This window comes from Sorex araneus, chromosome 2, assembly GCF_027595985.1.
Source record: "Sorex araneus isolate mSorAra2 chromosome 2, mSorAra2.pri, whole genome shotgun sequence".
NCBI classification, from domain to species: Eukaryota; Metazoa; Chordata; class Mammalia; order Eulipotyphla; family Soricidae; genus Sorex; species Sorex araneus.
The window spans coordinates 57447119-57452996 of NC_073303.1; the positions used below are offsets into that span (position 1 = coordinate 57447119).

The 5878-nt window shown below is 48.3% G+C and overlaps 1 non-coding gene across 1 annotated transcript; it reads left to right on the forward strand.

Annotated features, from left to right (window-relative positions):
- Positions 1-5042: 5042 nt before the first annotated feature.
- Positions 5043-5144, forward strand: LOC129402904 (U6 spliceosomal RNA). The gene has a single exon (XR_008628926.1). It is a non-coding gene; the product is annotated as a U6 spliceosomal RNA (small nuclear RNA).
- Positions 5145-5878: the final 734 nt, after the last annotated feature.

Below are 5878 nucleotides of genomic sequence, written 5' to 3' on the forward strand. Positions count from 1 at the left end.
GCCACTTCAGACTAAAATTAAAGTTATGAGAGCTAAGTGTTGGGATGCTGGGTTCAAGAGTGAAGAAAAGGAGGGAGGAGGAGGAAAGAAAGAACATACAGAGACATTTGGGGTAAAATTAAAGAAATTTGAGTTTGTTTCTGAAGATCATATTTTTTATCAGCAATAAATTCCTTGAGCCTGGACCAGAGAAATAGTTCAATGGTTGAGAATGCACGCTTTGTATGTGGGATGTCTGGGTTCATTCCCTAGGACCCTATAGTCTTCCAAGCACAGCCTACTGTGACCCCCAAAACATAATTTAATAAATTAAATCTTTGAATCTGATTGATATGAAAAAATTATTTTGTACTTTGGTAATCATACTGAAACAGTTTTGATGTCAAATGTCCTGAGATTTCCACCTTTGAAATGGCTCAAAACTATACATATGGGGAGAGAGAGAGAGAGAGAGAGAGAGAGAGAGAGAGAGAGAGAGAGAGAACTAACAAAAGATTAATTGGTGGATGTACATGAAGGGCCTATGCGTGTTCGTTGTATTTTATTAATTTATCCGTAGCATTGAAATTTTTCCAAATAAAAGGGAGGAAAACAAGAAAAGTGGGAAATGATAGAATTCCAGAACGAGGTAAGAAAGCACAGGAGCTCAGCTGTGCCATCGGAGCCCATCAGTGCTCAAAGCAATGCATGCAGGGCAGGAACTGTGGAACGAGCCTCACAGGCCCATGTGTCCCCGGGTGCTGCCACCACGAGACCAGAGCGTAGCGCGGACACTTCGCTGCGGGTGCAGAATCTATTTTCTTCCATTTGGATACTTGATTGCAGGCCCTGAACTACAGGCAGATGTGCTGCAAATAGCGAGAGGAAGCACACATGCCTGTCCCGGCTCGAACCAGAACTAGACCACGTGATTTAAGGCCTGAGGGCCCTACCTTCCCTACCCTTTAGGCCCCAAACCTTAAGTATTTGTTTCCTTGGGGTGCTGTAGCAAAGCACCACAAACCAAGTGCTTTAAAACAACTGAGGGGCTGGAGCAATAGTACAGCGGGTAGGGCATTTGCCTTGCACGGAACCGACCTGGGTTTGATTCCCAGCATCCCATATGGTCCCCCAAGCACTGCCAGGAGTGATTCCTGAGTGCAGAACCAGGAGTAACCCCTGAGCATCGCTGGGTGTGACCCAAAAAGAATAAAATGAAAAAACTGAAATAAAAAAAAAGAATGAAATGAAACAACTGAAATGGATTGCACCTCAGTTCCCGAGGCCAGAAATGTAAAATCAAGGTCTCAGACCTCAGAAACCATGGGGAGGATCTTGGCTGGATTCTTTCTCCACCCTGGCGGACCTCCAGTAACCTTGGCCTTTCTCAGCTGGCAGCTGCTACACACTTCAGTCTCTTCCCTGTGGTCACACCGTGTTCTTCCCTCCTGCGTCCGGCCCACTGGCTTGACTTCCGGGAGGATCACAGTTCTGCTGGACTGGGGTCACTCTGATAACCTCAGTTACAGCTCAGCTGCATCCTCAAGGACAGATTTCCATCTAAGACTCCGCTCATAGCGGGGGGTGAGTGGGCTCTGGAAAACTGATCTGGGATATTCGGTTTAACCCACGCGGCCTCCAGCCTTGGCTCTCTAAAAACTAAAGGGAACCAAGGCTGGAGCTAAACCAAACTGGAGTCTGAGGCTCCAGGTGACAGTGTTCTAAATCCAAACATCAGGGCCCTACCCAGCCCCAGAGAGACCTGCTGGGGAGGCTGCAAGTCATTAAACAGCAGAGAAGAAGCTCTGCTTTTGAGAAACATGATTCCTCTGTATTTCTGCACTAAGGACTGTTTTGTTCGTCACAATCATCCTCTCTGTTCTCATTATTTTTCTGTTGGTCAAAACTTTTTCAAAGATGAGTTGTCATCCTATTACCCATGAAATGACATAATATGCTCCTGTCCGGAAAAAAAAAATTTTTTTTTTAAATGGCCACATCACAAGCGATTTTTGATGTTGGCTGGGGCTACCAGCAGGAGCAGATTAACAAGGAAAATCAAGACTCCTCCCTCTGTTTCTCCCTCGGGCTAAAAACGGCCAGGGGAGACAAAAGGACTCTCTGTAGCAAATAAAGGCCGCTGCACCTTCAAACTGTCCGTCCACTCCTGCTGGGCCAGCTCTGGGCACGTGGGCGAGGAGGCCCTTTGAGGCTCTGGGGGTCGCAAGCCGAGGAGACGGTGGGGCAGCATCAATGGAGATGAAAACTGACCACACTTTGTCATGGTGTCCCGTGCTTCAAAGAGAAAACTGTGTCACAGCTCTGCCAGGGAAGAGCTGAAGGAGGCATTGCCCGCTACCCACAGCCTCACTGTTCAGTGCCCCGTGGTGGGCAGTCACCTCCGCCCTTGCGCCACCTGCCTCTCCCTCTGCCAGCATCAGGGGTGGAAATCGGGACAAAGTAGGGCCCTCAGGGGAGATCTCAGCAAATGAAAATCTTAAGTGCTTATTTTTCTAAAATTTAAAAAATTATTTAGGTAAATCACTGTCACTGTCACTCATCCCGTTGCTCATCGATTTGCTCGAGTGGGCACCAGTAATGTCTCCACTTTGAGACTTGTCACTGTTTTTGGCATATTGAATACACCACGGGCAGCTTGCCAGGCTCTGCTGTGCAGGCAGGAAACTCTCCGTAGCTTGCCAAGCTCTCCAAGAGCGACAGAGGAATCGAACCCAGGTCGGCCACATGCAAGGCAAACGCCCTACCGGCTGTGAAAAAATTGGTAAATATTCGTTTGGGGGCCACACCTGGTGGTGCTGAAGGATCTTTCCTGGTGAGACTTGGGGGACCCTGTGCAGTGCTGGGGATCGAATCCAGGTCAACTGTGTGCAAAGTGAACACCCTGCCTGCTGGGCTATGGCTTCGGCCCTTGGTGCTCTAATATAAAGGTTGTTACTGAGAGTTGATGTTGGCTGGGGCTACCAGCAGGAGCAGATTAACAAGGAAAATCAAGACTCCTCCCTCTGTATCTTCCTCAGGCTAAAAGCGGCAAGGGGAGAAAAAAGGCTGCTTGGCGCCATCTAATCCCATCAATGGCCAACATCCAGAGACTGTAAAACCAAACTCCCAGAAGAGAGCGACACAGTCCTTGCCCCTGCGCCTGGCTGTCTTCACCGAGGCCCCTTGGAGGGGATGGGTTGCGTTTCCCTCCCCACCCCCAGCAGGGCCTCAACAGTTGAGGACCTCTGGAACCCAGCCACGGCCATGCTCAGGGCCACTCTCCACACATTTGGACAAGCCTCACACATGGGGGAGCCAGCGGAGGAACCCAGGTTTGTGAGACCCGGGCCTGAGATCTCCAAGGCTGCTCGGATCGGGACTGGGCCTCTTCACCCAGATCCCCCATTTTCCAATAGCTATGCAGTCACACCCAGAGACTGCCCCTGGCACCGTCTAATCCCATCAACAGCCAACATCCAGAGACTATAAAACCAAGCTTCCAGAAGCGCATGACCACAATGTGGCCTCGAGACACCTAATAGCCTAGTTCTCCCTTTTGTAGAACCTGACAAGCTACCGAGAGTCTATTGCCTGCTCGGGAGAGCCTGGCAAGCTCCCCATGGCATATTCATATCCCCAATACAATAACAGATATATCCATACCTCTCGGAGAGCCCGGCAAGCTACCTAGAGTATCCCACCCACATGGCAGAGCCTGGCAAGCTACCCGTGGCATATTCGATATGCCAAAAACAGTAACAATAGGTCTCATTCCCCTGACCCTGAAAGAGCCTCCAATCTTTGGGAAAGATGAGGAGGAAGAGGTTGCTAATATCTCAGGGCTGAGTATAATGGAGACGTTACTGGAGCCCGCTAGAGTAAATAGACGAACAACGGGATGACAGTGATACAGTGATACTGAGAGAGCCCATTCTGTCACTTACTGCCAACACAGGGCACAAACACTAGCAGTTTGCATTATGTCATTATTATTCTACCCTGTCTCTGCCATTCTCAGTAGCAGGAGTTACCGGTTTTCTTAGGAATTCTGAGATTACCCTCTTACTTCCCAGGCCTCTCTTAGCTTCAAAGAATTGCACTGCCTTTAGTAGGTGCCCAGAGGTGATTTCCTTTCGTGTAATAGCAATCTTTGTGCCATGGTATTTTGTGAGTTTGCAAATCATTTAGATCTCTTATTTTTTATTTTATCTTATTTTTTGCTTTTTTGGGTCATACCCGGTGATGCTCAGGGGTTACTCCTTGCTCATGTACTCAAGAATCACTCCTGATGGTGCTCAGGGGACCACATGGGATGCTGGGGATCGAACCCGGGTCAGCCGAATGCAAGGCAAATGCCCTACCCGATGTGCTATTGCTCTAGCCCCTCTCTTTATTTTAAAATGAAGTATTCATGGAAGTTTCGCTTCTGTTTTGCGCCCATAGCTCTGAGGCAGGATTGGAGCCTGTGACTGCAAAGTAAATGTCTGTGAAGAGTATCTAACTCAAGAAAGGCTGCCCTGTGCCAGGACAAGGCCCCCCTGCGGGTCTCCCCAGGCCCAGGTACCTAGAATACTGTGATTCAAGTTAGAAAGAAAGAGTGTGATCTGAACATAGACTGGGGAGAGTGGAGTCTTCCTCACATGATCTCCCACTCATTGATCTTCGGATCTTTTATTGGGGGACAGAAAGTGAGGACAGAGATTGTAGTGTTGGGGGCTTCAGCTTAATGCCATTTGATTGCTTCAGCTGTCTTGAGAAGCAGGTGGGTCTTGAAATCACCTTTCATCTGTACCTCTGGATGGTGTTGTTAGGATGAGGGCCCCTGGAAAAACAGGATGTAGTGTAAAAAAATATCTGAGCCAGGGAGAGAATCCAGACAGCTATGCAGGAAGTTGAACCTGGTTCGATCCCTAACACTGCATTTGTTCCCCATCCCAACCCACCCTTCCTCAGCACCCAATAGGAGTGAACTTTGAGCACAGAACCAGGAAAAGCCCTGAGTACCACCGGGGTAGCACGCCCACCCCCCAAAAAAAACATTAAATAGTAAAAAACTGCTTTAGGTGCTCACTTTGGTAGCACATATACTAAATTTGGAGCAATGCAGATTAGTATGGCCCCTATGTGAGATTGACATGCATATTTGTGAAGTATTGCAAGTTTCATACAAAACCTTAGGAATAATAACAAAAGCAAGTCTTGAAAAGACCTGTTCTGGCCAGTTAGCCGAGGGTTTCTCCGAGTATTCAGCTTAAACCTCAGGAACAAACAACAGCACAATCTTTCAGGAGGACTGTGTGGTGGGTGGTTCCATTACCTTCACAGCCAAGGACAAGGCTTAGCCAGAGAGGAAAGAGGTAAATGGGATTAGTCAGAATCCTTTATGGTCATATCCTACATGTCTCTGGGGTTACACATTAAATGGAAAGAAAAAAAGAAATTATGTGTATTACACTTAGGTTGGATATTGGGCTCTACTCTGAAATCATGGAATTTTGGACTCCAAAGAAGACCCTAGGTCTCAATTATGAACAGTGATTCAATTCCCTGTTCTCTCTTCCACCCTTGCAAGCAAACAGCCAGGCCTTGAGCTCCAGCTCCCATAGACTGGGCGGGAAGAATTCAGCTCGGCACACAAGGGGGATGGAGGGGCTGCTTTAATAGACCAGAGTGCTCAAGAGCATGCCTGGCATACACGAAGGCCAAACCCTATGCCAGTAGAATTAAGGTTCCTGGGGTCACAGCCTCAGGGTCAGAATTAGGGTCAGAGTTACCTCGACCCTGATTCTGGCTGCTGTCTATCGTCACCTGAGCCGTTTACAGTGAGCCCGGCGTCTCCCGACTGGTCCAGGCAAACTCGACAGTGTAGTGTGTTTTTGAGACTTGGATCATCACTTTG